The sequence below is a fragment of the Coptis chinensis genome, chromosome 6 (genome assembly GCF_015680905.1).
Source record: "Coptis chinensis isolate HL-2020 chromosome 6, ASM1568090v1, whole genome shotgun sequence".
Lineage (NCBI taxonomy): Eukaryota > Viridiplantae > Streptophyta > Magnoliopsida > Ranunculales > Ranunculaceae > Coptis > Coptis chinensis.
The window spans coordinates 80,259,201-80,284,335 of record NC_141461.1 but is presented as its reverse complement, the minus strand read 5'-3'; positions in this window follow the sequence as shown (position 1 = coordinate 80,284,335).

The following is a 25,135-nucleotide window of genomic DNA, read 5'->3' as shown; positions in this document are numbered from 1 at the left end:
CCCCAACTCTTGGTCATCAAAGATTGGAACTTCAACCTCCAAATTGGGTTGAGATGCGCGAGGGTGATGTTACACTAGTTGCCTCGCACATCCAACCGGTCCAAGTAGGTTAAATCCCCAACTCTTGGTAAGTAAAACAAAGGACTAAACTTCCAAAAATTAAACTTTGTCTGGGCTTTATACATTCTAAGAATCAAACTTCTTATTTAGTTTTCCTCATTCTGAACTTCTACAATTACATTGGTGTCCTACGTTGTTTATGAGAACCGAGGATATGGGGGGAGGGGTGGGTGAGCTAAAAACAATGAAAGCGGTAAACATGAAAATTAATTACGCTTAGCTAATTAACAAATGATTACTTATACAAAATACGTATAAGCTTGGAAAGTGTTCGCGAAAGAAAGATTGAAACTTCAAGCCCCAAGTTGGGTTGAGATGCGTGAGCGTGATGTTACACTACTCGCCTTGCACATCCAACCGGTCCAAGTAGGTTGAATCCCCAACTCTTGGTCGTCAAAGATTGGAACTTCAACCTCCAAGTTGGGTTGAGATGCGCGAGCGTGATGTTACACTACTCGCCTCGCACATTCAACCGGTCCAAGTAGGTTGAATCCCCAACTGTTGGACATCAAAGATTGAAACTTCAACCTCCAAATTGGGTTGAGATGCGCGAGCGTGATGTTACACTACTCGCCTTGCACATCCTACCGGTCCAAGTAGGTTGAATCCATAACTCTTGGTAAGTAAACCAAAGGACTAAACTTCCAAAAATTAAACTTTGTCTGGGCTTTATACATTCTAAGAATCAAACTTCTTATTTAGTTTTCCTCATTCTGAACTTCTACAATTACATTGGTGTCCTACGTTGTTTATGAGAACCGAGGATATGCAGGGGAGGGTGGGTGAGCTTTAAGACTATGAAAGGTAAACATGAAAATTAACTACACTTAGCTAATTAACTAATTATTAATTATACAAAATACATATAAGCTTGGAAAGTGTTCGTCAAGGGAAGATTGGAACTTCAACCCAAGTTGGGTTAAGATGCGCCCCTTGATGTTACACTACTCGCCTCGCACATCTAACCGGTCCAAGTAGGTTGACTCCCCAACTCTTGGTCGTCAAAGATTGGAACTTCAACCTCAAAGTGGGGTTGAGATGCGCGAGCGTGATGTTACACTACTCGCCTCGCACATCCAACCGGTCCAAGTAGGTTATATGCCCAACTCTTGGTCGTCAAAGATTGGAACTTCAACCTCCAAGTTGGGTTGAGATGCGCGAGCGTGATGTTACAATACTCGCCTCGCACATCCAACCGGTCCAAGTAGGTTGAATCCCCAACTCTTGGTAAGTAAACCAAAGGACTAAACTTCCAAAACTTAAACTTTGTCTGGGCTTTCTACATTCTAAGAATCAAACTTCTTATTTGGTTTTCCTCATTTTGAACTTCAACAATTACATTGGTGTCCTACGTTGTTTATGAGAACCGAGGATATGCGGGGAGGGGTGGGTGAGCTTAAAACTATGAAACCGGTAAACATGAAAATTAACTACACTTAGCTAATTAACTAATTATTAATTATACAAAATACGTATAAGCTTGGAAAGTGGTCGTCAAAGAAAGATTGGAACTTCAACCCCCAAGTTGGGTTGAGATACGCAAGCGTGATGTTACACTACTCGCCTCGCACATCCAACTGGTCCAAGTAGGTTGACTCCCCAACTCTTGGTCGTCAAAGATTGGAACTTCAACCTCCAAGTTTTGTTGAGATACGCGAGCGTGACGTTGCACTACTCACCTCGCACATCCAACCGGTCCAAGTAGGTTGAATCCCCAACTCTTGGTCATCAAAGATTGGAACTTCAACCTCCAAATTGGGTTGAGATGATGGCGTGATGTTACACACTACTCGCACATCCAACAGTCCAAGTAGGTTGAATCCCCAACTCTTGGTAAGTAAAACCAAAGGACTAAAATTCCAAAAATTAAACTTTGTCTGGGCTTTATACATTCTAAGAATCAAACTTCTTATTTAGTTTTCCTCATTCTGAACTTCTACAATTACATTGGTGTCCTACGTTGTTTATGAGAACCGAGGATATGAGGGGAGGGGTGGGTGAGCTTAAAACTATGAAAGCGGTAAACATGAAAATTAACTACGCTTAGCTAATTAACTAATGATTACTTATACAAAATACGTATAAGCTTGGAAAGTGTTCGTCAAAGAAAGATTGGAACTTCAACCCCAAAGTTAGGTTGAGTTGCGCAAGCGTGATGTTACACTACTCGCCTCGCACATCTAACCGGTCCAAGTAGGTTGACTCCTCAACTCTTGGTCGTCAAAGATTGGAACTTCAACCTCCAAGTTGGGTTGAGATGTGTGAGCATGACGTTACACTACTCGCCTCGCACATCCAACCGGTCCAAGTAGGTTATATCCCCAACTCTTGGCTGTCAAAGATTGGAACTTCAACCTCCAAGTTGGGTTGAGATGCGCGAGCGTAATGTTACACTACTCGACTCGCACATCCAACCGGGCCAAGTAGATTGAATCCCCAACTGTTGGTCATCAAAGATTGGAACTTGAACCTCCAAATTGATTGAGAACTTTGAGCGTGATGTAACACATTCAAGACATCCAACCGGGTCCAAGTAGGTTGAATCCCCAACTCTTGGTCAAAAGATTGAACTTCAACCTCCAAATTGGGTTGAGATGTATGCAGTGATGTTACACTACTACCGCGACATCCAACCGGTCCAAGTAGGTTGAATCCCCAACTCTTTGGTAAGTAAACCAAAGGACTAAACTTCCAAAACTTAAACTTTGTCCGGGCTTTATACATTCTAAGAATCAAACTTCTTATTTAGTTCCTCATTCTGAACTTCTACAATTACATTGGTGTCCTACGTTGTTTATGAGAACCGAGGATATGGAGAGGGTGTGGGTGAGCTTAAAACTATGAAAGTTGTAAACATGAAAATTAACTACACTTAGCTAATTGACTAATGATTAATTATACAAAATACATGATAAGCTTGGAAAGTGTTCTTCAAAGAAAGAATTCAACCCCAAGTTGGTTTGAGATCTTTGAAAGCGTTGATGTTACACTACTCGCCGCGACATCCAACCGGGTCCAAGTAGGTTGACTCAACAACTCTTGGTCATCAAAGATTGGAACTTCAACCTCCAAGTTGGGTTGAGATGCACGAGCATGATATTGCACTACTCACCTCGCACATTCAACCAGTCCAAGTAGGTTGAATCCCTAACTCTTGGTCGTTAAATATTGTAACTTCAACCTCCAAGTTGGGTTGAGATGCGCGAGTGTGATGTTACACTACTCGCCTCGCACATCCAACCGGTCCAAGTAGGTTGAATCCCCAACTCTTGGTAAGTAAACCAAAAGGCTAAACTTCCAAAATTTAAACTTTGTCTGTTCTTTATATATTCTAAGAATCGAACTTCTTATTTAGTTTTCCTCATTCTGAACTTCTATAATTAGATTGGTGTCCTACGTTCTTTTTGAGAACAGAGGATATGAGGGGAGGGGTGGGTGAGCTTAAAACTATGAAAGCGGTAAACATGAAAATTAGCTACGCTTAGCTAATTAACTAATGATTAACTATACAAAATATGTATAAGCTTGGAAAGTGTTCGTCAAAGAAAGTTTGGAACTTCAACCCCCAACTTGGGTTGAGATGCGCAAGCGTGTTGTTACACTACTCGCCTCGCATATCTAACCGGTCCAAGTAGGTTGAATCCCCAACTCTTGGTCGTCAAAGATTGGAACTTCAACCTCCAAGTTGGGTTGAGATGAGCGAGCGTAATGTTACACTACTCGCCTCGCACATCCAATCGGTCCAAGTAGGTTGAATCCCCAACTCTTGGTCATCAAAGATTGGAACTTCAACCTCCAAATTGGGTTGAGATGTCCAAGCGTGATGTTACACTACTCGCCTCGCACATCCAACCGGTCCAAGTAGGTTGAATCCCCAACTCTTGGTAAGTAAACCAAAGGACTAAACTTCCAAAACTTAAACTTTGTCTGGGCTTTATACATTTGAAGAATCAAACTTCTTATTTAGCTTTCCTCATTCTGAACTTCTACAATTACATTGGTGTCCTACGTTGTTTATGAGAACCGAGGATATGAGGGGAGGGGTGGGTGAGCTTAAAACTATGAAAGTGGTAAACTTGAAAATTAACTACGCTTAGCTAATTAAGTAATGATTAATTATACAAAATACGTATAAGTTTGGAAAGTGTTCGTCAAAGAAAGATTGGAACTTCAACCCAAGTTGGGTTGAGATCCACAAGCGTGATGTTACACTACTCGCCACGCACATCTAACCGGTCCAAGTAGGTTGACTCCCCAACTCTTGGTCGTCAAAGATTGGAACTTCAACCTCCAAGTTGGGTTGAGATGCGCGAGCGTGATGTTACACTACTCGCCTCGCTCATCCAACCGGTCCAAGTAGGTTATATCAGCAACTCTTGGTCGTCAAAAATTGGAACTTCAACCTCCAAGTTGGGTTGAGATGCGCGAGCGTGATGTTATACTACTCTCCTCGCACATCCAACCGGTCCAAGTAGGTAGAATCCCCAACTTTTGGTCAGCAAAGATTGGAACTTCAACCACCAAATTGGGTTGAGATGCGCGAGCGTGATGTTACACTACTCGCCTCGCATATCCAACCGGTCCAAGTAGGTTGAATCCCCAACTCTTGGTAAGTAAACCAAAGGACTAAACTTCCAAAACTTAAATTTGTCTGGGCTTTATACATTCTAAGAATCAAACTTCTTATTTGGTTTTCCCTCATTCGAACTTCTACAATTACATTAGTGTCCCACGTTGTTTTATGAGAACCGAGGATATGAGGGGAGGTGGGTGAGCTTAAAACTATGAAAGCGGTAAACATGAAAATTAATTACTTTTAGCTAATTAACTAATGATTAATTATACAAAAACACGATAAGCTTGGAAAGTGTTCGCCAAAGAAAGATTGGAACTTCAACCCCCAAGTTGGGTTGAGATGTGCAAGCGTGATGTTAAACTACTCACCTCGCACATCAAACCGGTCCAAGAAGGTTGACTCCACAACTCCTTGGTCGCCAAAGATTGGGACTTCAACCTCCAAGTTGGGTTGAGATGCTGTTGCGTAATGTTACACTACTCGCCTCGCACATCCAATCGGTCCAAGTAGGTTGAATCCCCAACTCTTGGTCATCAAAGATTGGAACTTCAACCTCTAAATTGGGTTGAGATGCGCGAGCTTTATGTTACACTACTCGCCTCGCACATCCAACCGGTCCAAGTAGGTTGAATCCCTAATTCTTGGTAAGTAAACCAAAGGACTAAACTTCCAAAACTTAAACTTTGTCTGGGCTTTATACATTTTAAGAATCAAACTACTTATTTGGTTTTCCTCATTCTGAACTTCTACAATTACATTGGTGTCCTACGTTGTTTATGAGAACCGAGGATATGAGGGGATGGGTGGGTGAGCTTAAAACTATGAAAGTGGTAAACATGAAAATTAACTACGCTTAGCTAATTAACTAATGATTAATTATACAAAATACATATAAGCTTGGAAAGTGTTCGTCAAAGAAAGATTGGAACTTCAACCCAAGTTAGGTTGAGATGCGCCCCGTGATGTTACACTACTCGCCTCGCACATCTAACCGGTCCAAGTAGGTTGACTCAACAATTCTTGGTCGTCAAAGATTGGAACTTTAACCTCCAAGTTGGGTTGATATGCGCGAGCATGATGTTACATTACTCGCCTCGCACATCCAACCGGTCCAAGTAGATTATATCCCCAACTCTTGGTCGTCAAAGATTGGAACTTCAACCTCAAGTTTGAGATGATGAGCGTGATGTTACACAACTCTCCTCGCACATCCAACCGGTCCAAGTAGGTTGAATCCCCAACTCTTGGTAAGTAAACCAAAGGACTAAACTTCCAGAACTTAAACTTTGTCTGGGCTTTATACATTCTAAGAATCAAACTTCTTATTTGGTTTTCCTCATTCTGAACTTCTACAATTACATTGGTGTCCTACGTTGTTTATGAGAACCGAGGATATGGGGGGGGGGGTGAGCTTAAAACTATGAAAGCGGTAAACATGAAAATTAACTACACTTAGCTTATTAACTAATTATTAATTATAGAAAATACGTATAAGCTTGGAAAGTGGTCATCAAATAAAGATTGGAACTTCAACCCCCAAGTTGGGTTGAGATACGCGAGCGTGATGTTACACTACTCGCCTCGCACATAAAACCGGTCCAAGTAGGTTGACTCCCCAACTCTTGGTCGTCAACGATTGGAACTTCAACCTCCAAGTTTTGTTGAGATGCGCGAGCGTGATGTTACACTACTCACCTCACACATCCAACCGGTCAAAGTAGGTTGAATCCCCAACTCTTGGTCATCAAAGATTGGAACTTCAACCCTCAAATTGGGTTGAGATCTTGCGAGGGTGATGTTACACTAGTCGCCTCGCACATCCAACCGGTCCAAGTAGGTTAAATCCCCAACTCTTGGTAAGTAAAACAAAGGACTAAACTTCCAAAAATTAAACTTTGTCTGGGCTTTATACATTCTAAGAATCAAACTTCTTATTTAGTTTTCCTCATTCTGAACTTCTACAATTACATTGGTGTCCTACGTTGTTTATGAGAACCGAGGATATGGGGGGAGGGGTGGGTGAGCTAAAAACAATGAAAGCGGTAAACATGAAAATTAATTACGCTTAGCTAATTAACAAATGATTACTTATACAAAATACGTATAAGCTAGGAAAGTGTTCGCGAAAGAAAGATTGAAACTTCAAGCCCCAAGTTGGGTTGAGATGCGTGAGCGTGATGTTACACTACTCGCCTTGCACATCCAACCGGTCCAAGTAGGTTGAATCCCCAACTCTTGGTCGTCAAAGATTGGAACTTCAACCTCCAAGTTGGGTTGAGATGCGCGAGCGTGATGTTACACTACTCGCCTCGCACATCCAACCGGTCCAAGTAGGTTGAATCCCCAACTGTTGGACATCAAAGATTGAAACTTCAACCTCCAAATTGGGTTGAGATGCGCGAGCGTGATGTTACACTACTCGCCTTGCACATCCTACCGGTCCAAGTAGGTTGAATCCATAACTCTTGGTAAGTAAACCAAAGTACTAAACTTCCAAAACTTAAACTTTGTCTGGGCTTTATACATTCTAAGAATCAAACTTCTTATTTAGTTTTCCTCATTCTGAACTTCTACAATTACATTGGTGTCCTACGTTGTTTATGAGAACCGAGGATATGCGAAGAGGGGTGGGTGAGCTTAAGACTATGAAAGCGGTAAACATGAAAATTAACTACACTTAGCTAATTAACTAAGTATTAATTATGCAAAATACATATAAGCTTGGAAAGTGTTCGTCAAGGGAAGATTGGAACTTCAACCCAAGTTGGGTTAAGATGCGCCCCTTGATGTTACACTACTCGCCTCGCACATCTAACCGGTCCAAGTAGGTTGACTCCCCAACTCTTGGTCGTCAAAGATTGGAACTTCAACCTCAAAGTGGGGTTGAGATGCGCGAGCGTGATGTTACACTACTCGCCTCGCACATCCAACCGGTCCAAGTAGGTTATATGCCCAACTCTTGGTCGTCAAAGATTGGAACTTCAACCTCCAAGTTTGGTTGAGATGCGCGAGCGTGATGTTACAATACTACCAAGACATCCAACCGGTCCAAGTAGGTTGAATCCCCAACTCTTGGTAAGTAAACCAAAGGACTAAACTTCCAAAACTTAAACTTTGTCTGGGCTTTCTACATTCTAAGAATCAAACTTCTTATTTGGTTTTCCTCATTTTGAACTTCAACAATTACATTGGTGTCCTACGTTGTTTATGAGAACCGAGGATATGCGGGGAGGGGTGGGTGAGCTTAAAACTATGAAACCGGTAAACATGAAAATTAACTACACTTAGCTAATTAACTAATTATTAATTATACAAAATACGTATAAGCTTGGAAAGTGGTCGTCAAAGAAAGATTGGAACTTCAACCCCCAAGTTGGGTTGAGATACGCAAGCGTGATGTTACACTACTCGCCTCGCACATCCAACTGGTCCAAGTAGGTTGACTCCCCAACTCTTGGTCGTCAAAGATTGGAACTTCAACCTCCAAGTTTTGTTGAGATATCGAGCATGACGCGTGACACCACTACATCCAACCTCCAAGTACATCCAACCCGGTCATCAAAGGTTGAATCCCCAACTCTTGGTAAGTAAAACCAAAGGACTAAACTTCCAAAACTTAAACTTTGTCTGGGCTTTATACATTCTAAGAATCAAACTTCTTATTTAGTTTTCCTCATTCTGAACTTCTACAATTACATTGGTGTCCTACGTTGTTCATGAGAACCGAGGATATGCGAAGAGGGGTGGGTGAGCTTAAGACTATGAAAGCGGTAAACATGAAAATTAACTACACTTAGCTAATTAACTAATTATTAATTATACAAAATACATATAAGCTTGGAAAGTGTTCGTCAAGGGAAGATTGGAACTTCAACCCAAGTTGGGTTAAGATGCGCCCCTTGATGTTACACTACTACCGCGACATCTCGCAAGTAGGTTGACATCTAACCGGTCCAAGTAGGTTGACTCCCCAACTCTTGGTCGTCAAAGATTAGAACTTCAACCTCAAAGTGGGGTTGAGATGCGCGAGCGTGATGTTACACTACTCGCCTCGCACATCCAACCGGTCCAAGTAGGTTATATGCCCAACTCTTGGTCGTCAAAGATTGGAACTTCAACCTCCAAAGATTTGGGTTGAGATCATTGTAGGATGATGTTACAATACTTGCAGACATCCAACCGGTCCAAGTAGGTTGAATCCCCAACTCTTGGTAAGTAAACCAAAGGACTAAACTTCCAAAACTTAAACTTTGTCTGGGCTTTCTACATTCTAAGAATCAAACTTCTTATTTGGTTTTCCTCATTTTGAACTTCAACAATTACATTGGTGTCCTACGTTGTTTATGAGAACCGAGGATATGCGGGGAGGGGTGGGTGAGCTTAAAACTATGAAACCGGTAAACATTAAAATTAACTACACTTAGCTAATTAACTAATTATTAATTATACAAAATACGTATAAGCTTGGAAAGTGGTCGTCAAAGAAAGATTGGAACTTCAACCCCAAGTTGGGTTGAGAGACGCATGCCGTGATGATGTTACACTACTCGCCTCGCGACATCCAACCGGTCCAAGTAGGTTGACTCCCCAACTCTTGGTCGCCAAAGATTGGAACTTCAACCTCCAAAGTTTTGTTGAGATCGCGAGCGTGACGTTGCACTACTCACCTCGCACATCCAACCGGTCCAAGTAGGTTGAATCCCCAACTCTTGGTCATCAAAGATTGGAACTTCAACCTCCAAATTGGGTTGAGATGCGCGAGCGTGATGTTACACTACTCGCCTCGCACATCCAACCAGTCCAAGTAGGTTGAATCCCTAACTCTTGGTAAGTAAACCAAAGGACTAAATTTCCAAAAATTAAACTTTGTCTGGGCTTTATACATTCTAAGAATCAAACTTCTTATTTAGTTTTTCTCATTCTGAACTTCTACAATTACATTGCTGTCCTACATTGTTTCTGAGAACCGAGGATATGAGGGGAGGGGTGGGTGAGCTTAAAACTATGAAAGCGGTAAACATGAAAATTAACTACGCTTAGCTAATTAACTAATGATTACTTATACAAAATACGTATAAGCTTGGAAAGTGTTCGTCAAAGAAAGATTGGAACTTCAACCCCAAAGTTGGGTTGAGGTGCGCAAGCGTGATGTTACACTACTCGCCTCGCACATCTAACCGGTCCAAGTAGGTTGACTCCTCAACTCTTGGTCGTCAAAGATTGGAACTTCAACCTCCAAGTTGGGTTGAGATGTGTGAGCATGACGTTACACTACTCGCCTCGCACATCCAACCGGTCCAAGTAGGTTATATCCCCAACTCTTGGCAGTCAAAGATTGGAACTTCAACCTCCAAGTTGGGTTGAGATGCGCGAGCGTAATGTTACACTACTCGCCTCGCACATCCAACCGGGCCAAGTAGATTGAATCCCCAACTGTTGGTCATCAAAGATTGGAACTTGAACCTCCAAATTGGATTGAGATGCGCGAGCGTGATGTAACACTACTCGCCTCGCACATCCAACCGGTCCAAGTAGGTTGAATCCCCAACTCTTGGTCAGCAAAGATTGGAACTTCAACCTCCAAATTGGGTTGAGATGTGCGAGGGTGATGTTACACTACTCGCCTCGCACATCCAACCGGTCCAAGTAGGTTGAATCCCCAACTCTTGGTAAGTAAACCAAAGGACTAAACTTCCAAAACTTAAACTTTGTCTGGGCTTTATACATTCTAAGAATCAAACTTCTTATTTAGTTTTCCTCATTCTGAACTTCTACAATTACATTGGTGTCCTACGTTGTTTATGAGAACCGAGGATATGCGGAGAGGGGTGGGTGAGCTTAAAACTATGAAAGCGGTAAACATGAAAATTAACTACACTTAGCTAATTAACTAATGATTAATTATACAAAATACGTATAAGCTTGGAAAGTGTTCTTCAAAGAAAGATTCAACCCCCAAGTTGGGTTGAGATGCGCGAGCGTGATGTTACACTACTCGCCTCGCACATCCAACCGGTCCAAGTAGGTTGACTCCCCAACTCTTGGTCGTCAAAGATTGGAACTTCAACCTCCAAGTTGGGTTGAGATGCACGAGCATGATATTGCACTACTCACCTCGCACATTCAACCAGTCCAAGTAGGTTGAATCCCCAACTCTTGGTCGTCAAATATTGTAACTTCAACCTCCAAGTTGGGTTGAGATGCGCGAGTGTGATGTTACACTACTCGCCTCGCACATCCAACCGGTCCAAGTAGGTTGAATCCCCAACTCTTGGTAAGTAAACCAAAAGACTAAACTTCCAAAATTTAAACTTTGTCTGTTCTTTATATATTCTAAGAATCGAACTTCTTATTTAGTTTTCCTCATTCTGAACTTCTATAATTAGATTGGTGTCCTACGTTCTTTTTGAGAACAGAGGATATGAGGGGAGGGTGGGTGAGCTTAAAACTATGAAAGCGGTAAACATGAAAATTTAACTACTTTAGCTAATTAACTAATGATTAACTATACAAAATATGTATAAGCTTGGAAAGTGTTCACAAAGAAAGTTTGGAACTTCAACCCCCAAACTTGGGTTGAGTTACACTACAAGCGTGTTGTTACACTACTCTTGGTCCCAAAGATATCTAACCGGTCCAAGTAGGTTGACTCCCAACTCTTGGTCATCCAAAGATTGGATCTTCAACTCTTGGTCAAAGATTGAACTTGAGATCTTGAGATCTTGATGTTACACTACTCACACATCTAACCGCAACATCCAACCGGTCAAAGTAGGTTGAATGCCCAACTCTTGGTCATCAAAGATTGGAACTTCAACCTCCAAATTGTGTTGAGATCTTGTGAAAGATGATGTTACACTGGGTTGATGTCGCGAGGGTGATGTTACAGACATCCAACCGGTCCAAGTAGGTTGAATCCCCAACTCTTGTTAAGTAAACCAAAGGACTAAACTTCCAAACCTTAAACTTTGTCTGGGTTTTATACATTCTAAGAATCAAACTTCTTATTTAGTTTTCCTCATTCTGAACTTCTACAATTACATTGGTGTCCTACGTTGTTTATGAGAACCGAGGATATGAGGGCAGGGGTGGGTGAGCTTAAAACTGTGAAAGCGTTAAACATGAAAATTAACTACGCTTAGCTAATTAACTAATGATGAATTATACAAAATACGTATAAGCTTGGAAAGTGTTCGTCAGAGAAAGATTGGAACTTCAACCCCCAAGTTGGGTTGAGATGCGAAAGCGTGATGTTACACTACTTGCCTCGCACATCTAACCGGTCCAAGTAGGTTGACTCCCCAACTCTTGGTCGTCAAAGATTGGAGCTTCAACCTCCAAGTTAAGTTGAGATGCGCGAGCGTGATGTTACACTACTCACCTCGCACATCCAACCGGTCCAAGTAGGTTGAATCCCCAACTCTTGGTCATCAAAGATTGGAACTTCAACCTCCAAATTGGATTGAGATGCGCTAGCGTGATGTTACACTACTCGCCTCGCACATCCAACCGGTCCAAGTAGGTTGAATCCCCAACTCTTGTTAAGTAAACCAAAGGACTAAACTTCCAAAACTTAAACTTTGTCTGGGCTTTATACATTCTAAGAATCAAACTTCTTATTTAGTTTTCCTCATTCGGAACTTCTACAATTACATTGGTGTCCTACGTTGTTTATGAGAACCGAGGATATAAGGGGAGGGGTGGGTGACCTTAAAACTATGAAAGCGTTAAACATGAAAATTAACTACGCTTAGCTAATTAACTAGTGATTAATTATACAAAATACGTATAAGCTTGGAAAGTGTTGGTCAAAGAAAGATTGGAACTTCAACCCCCAAGTTGGGTTGAGATCTTAAAGCGTGATGTTACACTACCGCCGACATCTAACCGGGTCCAAGTAGGTTGACTCCCCAACTCTTGGTCGTCAAAGATTGGAACTTCAACCTCCAAGTTGGGTTGAGATGCACATCCAACCGGCGTGATGTTACACTACAAAGATTGAACTTCAACCACATCATCCAACCGGACCAAGTAGGTTATATCCCCAACTCTTGGTCGTCAAAGATTGGAACTTCAACCTCAAGTTGGGTTGATCTTGCGCGACATCCAAGTGTGATGTTACACTACTCTTCTCAAAGATTGGAACATCCAACCGAGGGTGGTCCAAGTAGGTTGAATCCCCAACTCTTGGTAAGTAAACCAAAAGACTAAACTTCCAAAACTTAAACTTTGTCTGGGCTTTATACATTCTAAGAATGAAACTTCTTATTTAGTTTTCCTCATTCTGAACTTCTACAATTACATTGGTGTCCCACGTTGTTTATGAGAGAACCGAGGATATGAGGGAGGGTAGGTGGGCTTAAAACTATGAAAGGCGTAAACATGAAAATTAACTACGCTTAGCTAATTAACTAATGATTAATTATACAAAATACGTATAAGCTTGGAAAGTGTTCGTCAAAGAAAGATTGGAACTTCAACCCCCAAGTTGGGTTGAGATGCACAAGTGTGATGTTACACTACAACTTCTGCCTTGGCATATACTTAACCGGTCCAAGTAGGTTGACTCCCCAACTCTTCGTCCGTCATCAAATTGGATTGACCTTCAATTGAATTAAGTTGAGAGATTGAACTTCAACCTCCAAATGTTACACTACTGTAACACCGCGACATCCAACCGGGTCCAAGTAGGTTGAATCCCCAACTCTTGGTCATCAAAGATTGGAACTTCAACCTCCAAATTGATTGAGATGCGCTAGAAGGTGATGTTACACTACACTACCGCGACATCCAACCGGTCCAAGTAGGTTGAATCCCCAACTCTTGTTAAGTAAACCAAAGGACTAAACTTCCAAAACTTAAACTTTGTCTGGGCTTTATACATTTTAAGAATCAAACTTCTTATTTAGTTTTCCTCATTCGGAACTTCTACAATTACATTGGTGTCCAACGTTGTTTATGAGAACCGAGGATATGAGGGGAGGGGTGGGTGAGCTTAAAACTATTAAAGTGGTAAACATGAAAATTAACTACGCTTAACTAATTAACTAATGATTAATTATACAAAATACGTATAAGCTTGGAAAGTGTTGGTCAAAGAAAGATTGGAACTTCAACCCCCAAGTTGGGTTGAGATGCGCAAGCGTGATGTTACACTACTCGCCGCGATATCTAAACGGGTCCAAGTAGGTTGACTCCCCAACTCTTGGTCGCCAAAGATTGGAACTTCAACCTCAAGTTGGGTTGAGATCTTGATGCGTGATGTTACACTACTCCTCGCACATCCAACCCGGACCAAGTAGGTTGAATCCCCAACTCTTGGTCATCAAAGATTGGAACTTCAACCTCCAAAGTTGGGTTGAGATCTTGTGAAAGTGTGATGTTACACTACTTCTTCGCGACATCCAACCGGTCCAAGTAGGTTGAATCCCCAACTCTTGGTAAGTAAACCAAAAGACTAAACTTCCAAAACTTAAACTTTGTCTGGGCTTTATACATTCTAAGAATCAAACTTCTTATTTAGTTTTCCTCATTCTGAACTTCTACAATTACATTGGTGTCCTACGTTGTTTATGAGAACCGAGGATATGAGGGGAGGGGTGGGTGGGCTTAAAACTGTGAAAGCGTTAAACATGAAAATTAACTACGCTTAGCTAATTAACTAATGATTAATTATACAAAATACGTATAAGCTTGGAAAGTGTTCGTCAAACAAAGATTGGAACTTCAACCCCCAAGTTGGGTTGAGATGCACAAGTGTGATGTTACACTACTTGCCTCGCACATCTAACCGGTCCAAGTAGGTTGACTCCCCAACTCTTGGTCGTCAAAGATTGGAGCTTCAACCTCCAAGTTAAGTTGAGATGCGCGAGCGTGATGTTACACTACTCACCTCGCACATCCAACCGATCCAAGTAGGTTGAATCCCCAACTCTTGGTCATCAAAGATTGGAACTTCAACCTCCAAATTGGATTGAGATGCGCTAGTGTGATGTTACACTATTCGCCTCGCACATCCAACCGGTCCAAGTAGGTTGAATCCCCAACTCTTGTTAAGTAAACCAAAGGACTAAACTTCCAAAACTTAAACTTTGTCTGGGCTTTATACATTCTAAGAATCAAACTTCTTATTTAGTTTTCCTCATTCGGAACTTCTACAATTACATTGGTGTCCAACGTTGTTTATGAGAACCGAGGATATGAGGGGAGGGGTGGGTGAGCTTAAAACTATGAAAGCGGTAAACATGAAAATTAACTACGCTTAACTAATTAACTAATGATTAATTATATAAAATACGTATAAGCTTGGAAAGTGTTCGTCAAAGAAAGATTAGAACTTCAACCCTCAAATTTGGTTGAGATGCGCGAGTGTGATGTTACACTACTCGCCTCGCTTATCTAACCGGTCCAAGTAGGTTGATTCCCCAACTCTTGGTCGTCAAAGATTGGAACTTCAACCTCCAAGTTGGGTTGGGATCTTGTGGCGTGATGTTACACTACTAACTCGCACATCCAACCGGTCCAAGTAGGTTGAATCCCCAACTCTTGGTCGTCAAAGATTGGAACTTTAACCTCCAAGTTGGGTTGAGATGCGCGAGCGTGATGTTATACTACTTGCCTCGCACATCCAACCGGTCCAAGTAGGTTGAATCCCCAACTCTTGGTAAGTAAACCAAAAGTCTAAATTTCCAAAACTTAAACTTTGTCTGAGCCTTATACATTCTAAGAATCGAACTTCTTATTTTGTTTTCCTCATTCTGAACTTCTACAATTAGATTGGTGTCCTACGTTGTTTATGAGAACAGAGGATATGAGGGGAGGGGTGGGTGAGCTTACATCAGGTTTAAGCCTACAACAAAGCATATCCTGTCCAAAGCATAAAACTAACCTAAGGTGTTACGACATGAACTAAAAGCCATGGAGTACTTTGAACAGTCAATCACTTAGTTTTTTCTAAAAGAACCGTCAATTGTCCGGTGAATTAATAAATTTTCTCCCCTGAACAACTTTCCTGACCTTCTCGTGAAAACCCAAAATCCTTTAGTTAAAATAAACTTTTTGTGCAGCAGAACTATGACCTTAACATGTATATTTGTGGGTGCTAGACACTTCGAAAGAGTGACTTAATCAATTCAAACACAATATGCAATCAGTTGATAATAAAACTACAAACTGGACCATGTCATGCCCAATTGAATCATATCATTTATGTTGACACGTACAAATAATCCAATTCTTTTTTTTTTTGTTTATTTTATTTTATTTCATAGTCGTCCAAAATGGAGACCATGAACTTGGACAAAGAATCCATTTATCAACAAATTAACACAATATTTATCATAATATTTTATAACACAACATTATATACTACGACATGTGTTTGAAAACTACTTAATAGTGAGTAAATTGTACCTGTCTCCCTGTGCATGCTCCACAAAATCGAGATTCCATTGAGTTACTCTCTGCATTGCGGCGTATCCTCCAATTGCAAAGGCTCTAAGGAGATTCAAAGTCGCAACAGATTGGCAGTATGCCACCAACCTATGAGGATCTGGGGTCCTATCCTTCTCAGTAAAAGCATCCCCATTTATATTATCCCCTCTGTAACTTGGTAGCTTAACTCCATCCCTGTCCTCAAAATTATCTGATCTCGGCATCGCAAATTGCCCAACCATTCTCCCAACCTAAAATAGAATTACCTCAAATTACAAAACATCTTCCATCTAATTAAAACACATCAATAAAATTTGTAAATAGAACATTTAAGTCAACCTTAATTAAAGTTTCATTTCAGAACAATGTACGAAATATGGTAAAAATTCAACTCTTAATTGAATAAACATAAGGTAAACATCAACCTATACTCTTACAAAAAGAATTGAGATTAACTATCTAGTAAGATTCAAACTTAAATGCAACTGAAATAATATATCATATCGGTAATTAAGGTGAATGATCCAAAAGTTAAATCGTTTATAGAGAAGTATTTACTCCCTGCAAATTCGAGTTCACCAACATGCAAAGTTCTTGAGCATTTGAAGCTTAGTGAGATACTAGGATCTATCATGCTGATATTGAGTCTCAAAATTCAACTGTTACGACAGAAGCTAAAGATTCTGATATGTCGACAAACGAAAACAATAAGTGTTCCGTCAGCACATTTGTGTCTAATGTTACAGGACCTATGGAATATAGTGGAGATGTCCTTGCTGGAGTTAAAATCGACACAGATATATTAACATGACCAGCGACACTTCTTCTGTTATGGATGACCAAAGTGATGATGAAGAGTATAGAAAGGAAGTGGAGCAAATTGAATTCCAATATCAGCAAGCATTAAACAAAATAGTAGTGAAGAGGCATCAAGCTAGCTATCATGGAAGCAAATAAGAAGAGATTGCCACGGATAAAATAGAAGGTCTAGCAGATTATTTGACAATCCAGACCAGCGATGCTTCTTCTGTTGTATACTTATATATGACCACAAATTGAATTGCAACAACAGCAAGTTAGCAAGCACTGAAGGAAATATCAGTGAAGAGGCATCAAGTTCTCATGGAAGCAAAGCAAATATTGTCACGGAAAAGATAGTGCGAGTTTAGCAGATTTGATGCAGCTCCGCTCAAAGATGGAAGTGGTAATTGAATAAGCAAGCGTGTTTCATGGATCAAACTCTTTGCACTTACATGTTGTAACTCTAATTGTATAGAGACTATAGAAAATTTGAAAAAAAAAAATCGTACCTTTATATTTTGATGATTAGATTGCTCTGTTAATAGAAAAAAGGAAGCACTTGCGATCATTTTAGTTAGGTAATCAGAGAAAAGCACCACCGTGGAGATGAGAGGGAGAGAGTGAAGAAAAATGGGTTTTTAGTATGTGGGGTTTCTCTGTTTCATTCCGTCTGCAGAGAGGACTCTTAGTCTTGCGTTCTTCAACTGTATCCCTAAGTTTCGAAGTTTTGGAGTTTTTGTTGGAGACATGTATCGCAGACGCAGACTCACAATTTTTCTCTCCTGATTTTCCGTAATCCTCCTGTCGACGTGGACACCCTCATAGCGCTCTAAAAGAGACTGTTATTATATATATATATAAAGATGTCAGATTTGACGAAAACGGAAACAAAATATTTGCAGACTCAACGTCATGCTGCAAAGAGCAAGACAAAAGAATGACACATTCTTTTTTATCCGAAAAACAAGTTCTAATCAAAGCAGCAATCAAGCACGATAAAAAAGAGGGATCACAAATAAGAACCAAATTCTGAAATTAAAAAAAAAAAAAAAAAAGATAAAGAAGGTGCGGCAAGGTGTTAATGTCGAAGGCTAGTTTTTAAGGTAGCGCCGCGCCGCCGCATGCACACTGAGGTCATATATGCGTTGTGGCACGCAGGAACCCCTTAGTCTCCAAAATGAATTTGTTGAAAGACTCTTAATAAATTGTTTTATTAATCACATTTGCAAACATTTTTCACATATGACCTAGCCCACGAAAATACTGTAGTTTTCTTCTTCAAAGGTGACCGAGACCACGCCACGCTTTCAATTTTGATTTCATAAATAAACCAAAATCTGACCAAGATGTTTACAAGAAATTCTTCGACTGAAACTGCTAGAGATTCATGATTTACATGAACACTAATTTTAAAAATAATCTACATTTTGGTTGGTTAATTTCTAGTTAACATGTTTTCCTGAAAGAAACCTAGGAAAAAAGAGGGAATTCGAACATTTGCTCACATGACACTTGTTGAATCGAACACCAGGAACTGAAAACTGGAAGATTGCTCGTGTATTCTCATAGAATGGATGAAAATTAATGCTTACTGTGAAATTTTATAAACGCGATTGATCTAATCTGCTGCAAGAGATTAGATCAAACTTGGGCTTAAATTTTGTTTGGGATTTTCACGTGGTCTACCTGGCTCGCTAAAGTATACAAATTTACAAACATGTGCCTCTGCATGCAACGACAATTACACGTTTTCTAGACTAATTTAGACTTGCCGTCAATTCTATAGTCGGATGGCTTTCTGTTTTGAACACGAAACAGGACTTAAACTTATATATATATATATATATATATATATATATATATAGATCCCACCAAGAAAGTACTTGGAATAAGCAGCTCGTAGGATGTATAATGTATGATTATTTTGTTTTGCTGAACACCTTCTATTAAGCCCATGCTTAATCCTTTTGTTAAGCCGTTAAGGTTTGTTTTCTACAGTAATAATGGCCGGTATTTGCATGGTGTTATCTGATTCATAGTCGCTAGGTATGGATTATTAATCTTATCAAAAAAAAAAAGTATGGATTACTAATTTTTATAGTTATATTTGCCGCGACTATATTGAGGCATGTTCCTGCTTGGTCACGCACGGATAGATGGAGCATCATATGCGTATGTATGGCGCTGCCAGCTTGGACGTTAAATTATATACTCGATGTAACTAAAATAATTCACAAAGCTATATTAAATAATGCGATACATGTGATAGATATGGCATATGTGTATCCTTAAATTGTTCTTGTTTTTAAGTTTGGCACCTCCTGATTTAAGTAATTTGATGATTGAATGCAGTAAAGAAGCAGCAAAGATGGATGCTAACGTGAAGGGGTCAATGCGTTCGGTTCCTCCTACATATGCTCCTTCTCTAGTCTTCTCTCACGGAAAGAGGTATCGTGATCAGAGTTTCTATTGTTTTGTCAGATGATTGGCCAAATTTAACTCTGACCTCACAAAATCTAGAGCCACAACTCAATATTCCAGCAGCTGCTTGATAGACTGTAGTCTCAGACGGATATGTCTGCTTTTCCCATTATATAATTTGCTCTTTGCCTTTGCTATTGCGGCCTGACAGTCACAATGCATAGGTACAGCTGGAGGCGGTTTTGTACCAATAGGAAGATCTGCCAGGAGGTTTCTAAATGACTCAGCCTCAGCACTTGCTTTATCTAAAGCAATAAACTCGGACTTTATGGTTGAACGAGCTATCAAGGTCTGCTTAGAAGATTTCCAAGTGACTGCACCTCCATCAAGGGTGAAAATATAACCACTAGTGGACTTGATATCATGAGAATCATATATCCAGTTTGTATCACAATAACCTTCTATCACAGGTGGAGTTTGTCTAAAACGTATGTCGTAATTCATTGTTCATCTCAAGTACTTGGCTAGTCTCTCTAACGCACTCCAATGTTCCTTGCTAGGACAATGAGTGTATTTGCTCAACCTGCTAACAGCATAAGCAATGACAGGTTTAGTGCAATTCATCAAGTACATGAGACTACCAATAATTTTGGCATATCTAGACTGAAGGACACTATGTTGATCATTTTTCTGAAATTCACTAGTTGCCTCATAAGGTGTCGACACAGGCTTACTATCATAAAAGTTAAACTTCTTCAAAAACATCTCAACATAATGCTCTTGTGAAAGCGTATAACCATCACTATTTCTGATAATTTTGATTTCAAGAATCACATCAGCTTCTCCCAAATCCTTCATTTCAAATTGGGAGGATAAAAATATCTTGGTGTTTCTCACAACATCAAGGCTAGGACTCATGATTAACATGTCATCCACATATAGACAGATAATCACATATGTATTTACATCAAAAGATTTAATGTAAATACATTTATTAGCATCATTTCTGTGATATCCATTGGACATCAAGACACTGTCAAACTTTTCATGCCATTGTTTTGGTGCTTGTTTCAACCCATATAAAGACTTAACTAATTTGCAAACTTTTTGCTCATTCCCTGGTACTATAGTACCCTCAGGCTGCATCATATATATTTCTTTATCAAGATCACCATTCAAAAATGCAATTTTTACATCCATTTGATGAATAAATAAATTATGAATAGCAGCGAGAGCCATTAGAACTCTTATATAAGAAATCTTAGTTACAGGAGCATAAGTATCAAAATAGTCAATGCCTTTTTTCTGGGAGAATCCCTTGACTACTAGTCTAGCCTTGTATTTCTTAATGGAACCATCTAGCTTTAGTTTCTTTTTGAAGATCCACTTGTAACGTATAGGTTTTGCCCAGGAGGTAGATCAACTATCTCCCATGTGTGATTAGATATAATCGAATCTAGTTCTGAGTTTATAGCATCCTTCCAGAAAGGTGCATCTCGAGAGTTGATTGCCTCATTATATGTCACAGGATCATCATCATCAAGAAGAAACATGTAAAAGTCATCACCAAATTTGGTGGATTTTCTGTCTCTTTTACTCTTCCGAATTTCTTGTTTAGAAATTTCAGGATCTGTTGATTGTTGTTCACTAGGAGGAACCAACCTCTCAATGCCAATTTTCAAAGGAAACAAATTCTCAAAGAAATCAGCATATTTACTCTCTATAATAGTGTTAGCATCGACAATGTTATTATCAGATTTTACTACTAAAAATCTATATACAACAATATTATGAACATAACCACTGAACATACAATCAACAGTTCTAGGTCCTAATTTTCTCTTTTTAGGTTTGTTCACTAGAACCTTTGCAAGACACCCGCACATTTTGAAGTATTTCAGGTTAGGTACATGACCTTTCCATAATTCATATGGTGTCTTATTCCCTGTTTTCTTGTTGGGTATCCTATTTTGTATATGGTAAGCAGATAGGATTGCTTCCCCCCACAAGTTTAGGAAAGCTCTAGAACTTACAAGCATAGCATTCATCATCTCTTTTGGTGTTCTGTTTTTCCGTTCAGCTACTCCATTAGACTCAGGAGAGTATGGTGGAGTTGTCTCATGAATAATGACATTCTTGTCACAAAAGTCCTAGAAAGGGTTAGACTCATATTCTCCACCCCTATGAGACTGAAGTCTTTTAATTTTACAGTTAAGCTGGTTTTCAACTTCAGCTTTGTACTTGAGAAACTTCTCACCTACCTCATGCTTGTTTCTAAGTAAATATACTATGGTGTACCTAGAGAAGTCATCTATGAATGTAATATAATAAAACTTCCCCCCCTCTAGACATGGTACTTTTGAATTCACCCAAATTCGTATAAATAAGAGTTAGTAATCCAGTTTAATTTATCTTTAGAAACAGTTTTGCAGGGTTTCTTTGTGGCTTTAGTCTCAGCACATATCCCACATTTATCATTAGAAAAATCAGAAATATCGAAATATCAGACAATAAACCACATGCTTTCATCCTTTTCATATACTGGACATTCACATGTCCTAATCTATCATGCCATATATTAAAAGAGTCAAGCAAGTAAGTAGAAGCAGATTCTTTCTTATTAATAATAATGTTATCAAGTACATTCAACATGAAAAGACCATTGTTATTACAATAACCTTTCCCAACAAAACCCTCATTCTTTGTCAAAACGAACTTGTCACTCTCAAAATTCACCTTGACGCCAGCTTTTCCCAGTAAGGACACAGAAATCAGATTCTGACGAATCTCAGGAACATGAAGAACATTACTAAGTGAAAGGGTTTTCCCTGAAGTTAACTTCAGAAGAATCTTACCTGTTCCCTTAACAGGAACAGACCTTGAGTCACCCATATAGACCTTTTCATCTTTCACTAGTATATAGTCTGAGAAGGCTTCAACATCACCACGGGCGACGCATGGTGGCACCAGAATCTAGTACCCAGTTCTTCTTCCCAGTGGCCATGAACACTTGTGACACCACAGCAGCAATAATCTCATCTCCCTCAACTATATTAGCATTGGGAGGATCATCAGTGTCTTTCTTGTGCCTGCACTGAAAAGCCCTATGTCCAGGTTTACCACAAACATAGCAATTTCCATTGCTAGTACCACTCCTTTTAAAAGAAGTGCCTTTGACCTTGAAATTCTTATTTTTGTTGTATTTATGCTTTTTAGATGTTTTGTTAGATTTGCTGGGATTACCTTCAATGATATTGGCTTTAGAATGGAATTCTTTAAACAACACATCCTCGAAGAGCTCTTTTCTTCTTGAATGATCACATCATCAAGAGTCATACTATTTTTATAGTGTTTCCAAGACTCGGGGAGTTTCTCAATCAAACATCCAACAACAAAGGTTTCGGGTAAATTAATACCCTCAGTTTTCAAATCATTAATCAACACATGAAAATCATGGATTTGAGACGTTACATCTCTATCATCTCTCATCTGGAACTTTAGAAAAGTCCCAATAACATATTTCTGAGTACCAACATCCTCTATTATGTATTTTTTGTTCAAACTCTCCCATATATCATGTGCATTCTTATTTGAACAATAAATATCAAAAATTTCATTGGACAAGGTACTCAAAATAGCATGGCGACATACCTTATTCCTATTGAGCCAAGCAGCTTGATTTCTTTCGAAATCATTAGAACCCTCCACGGGTGTTGTATCAGTGAGATACTTTGCATAGTTGAGTACATCTAGGGTTGTGAACACCCTTTCTCTCCATCGCTTGAAGTGTGAACCGTTGAAGGATTCAATCTTTGACATATTGGTTAAGTTGCGAGCATTCAGTAGAGGTGCAACATCTCTCATAGTCGAGGTAACTTCCAAGACTCCAGAATTGGTTTCTTTATTCGGCGTGTCTGCTGGTGTAGACATCTTGATTTTTCCTTAAGATTGTTGTACATGAATAAAGAAAACAATAAAGAGACAAGGACAGAAGTAACAGGTAACAACCAAGGCACGGATTAGGCTGTCCTTAAGGAAAGATTTCGCCCCTTCCAGTGGTGCAGAAAGGAAGCAGTGGCGTCTTCCTCACAGGATTCAATGGCTAACAATAGTCTGACTTTGTACTAGAACATACTACCTTCTAGAACAGCAATATAACTCTCTCTGATGGCTACAGGATGAAGAGAAGAAGAATAGGGCAGGTTATGGTTTCTGTTTCTCTGAGATGGGTTTCTTATGAACTGTATCTTCTATGGACGCACAACCCCTACATTTATAGAGGTAGGTCGGTCAAAGCAGTCCAACTAGAACAAGGACATGGTCGGTCAAGAGACCAACTCACACTAGGACACTGAAATTGAAACTTGCAGCAAAAGCAAAAACAAGTTTAATTTTTGGGTTAATCTACTACCCACTAGACAACAGTAAGCCCAAGCCCGAGCCCGAGCCCGAACCAAACCGACACGACTCGGCGCGGTGCGGGTGGGCGCGCATGCATGTGTGGCTTTGGGTGAGTCCTCCCTCCTAACACAAAAGCATTTGTACCCTAAGGGCATGCCCTTATGGTAGAAGAATGTCTCTTATACTTCACTTGCTAGTGGTGGATAACCAATGTGGGACTATCTTCTATGCACTAAAGTGGAGAGAACACACTTTGTTCATCTCCTTCACTTTGCACACACACACTAGTATTTAGAAATACTTAAGAGATTCCAACAGTTTCTGCACTCTAATGATGGATGTTGTTATTTTAGAAGCGTTCCTGAGATGCGCTGAATGGGTTGTGTCTATTGACGAACCTTCTATGTTTGGATTGCCTTCATCTCCAAGCTAGAGATCTTGGATATATTCTCAGTAGTATCTTGGATATCATAGATATATTCTCAGTAGTTATCTTGTACAGAGCTTCATAGGTTATAGGATCTCATACACGATGTAAACAACTATATATAAGTGATGATTGAATAGAAGAAAGTAAGCCACTTTATATATTAATTGTTTATGGTATCAAGAGCGGGACGAATCCTAACTCCATCCCTTAAAATTTTTTTTAAGCCTACGACATGGCAAACAACACTAATTCAACTGCATCTTCTTTCTCCTCGAGCACTATATCAACAGTGTCTTCCACCACCCCAACTCTTGCCCTAGCAAATATTTCCACTCTTGTCTCCGTGAAAGTCACAGAAAAAAACTTTCTTCTCTGGGAAATTCAAATAAAACCTTTTCTTATTGGCCAAAACTATTGGCATTTCATTGATGGTTCTTACCCATGTCCACCAGAATTCATCTCATCATCTCTCAATCTTGAATACACCCTTTGGTATCGCACATATCAAACTCTCATTAGCCTAATCAATGCTACACTTTTTGAAATGGTTCTTTCACAAGTAGTTGGTTTATGTACTTCTAAAGCCATATGGGAGTGTCTTCAACAGAACTTTGGTTAACAATCTCTTGCAAACGCAACTCATCTACACTTCCAACTATTCTCTATAACCAAAGGAAACAAATCTGTCTCTAAATATCTCCAACATGCCAAGTCTCTCTCAAACTCCCTTGCTGCTATCAATGAACCTGTTAAGGATACTGATCTTGTTACCTCTGTTATGCGTGGCCTTAGTTCTGATTATAAAATGCTTGTGACAGCCATTCTTCAAAACCCTCCTCTCCCTCCTTTCTTTGATCTTCGTGCTCAACTTTTGACATTTGAATCCCTAAATATCAATTCATCCACCACATAGACCACTTACGCTAATCCCACTACTTCTTTACTCTTTCCCA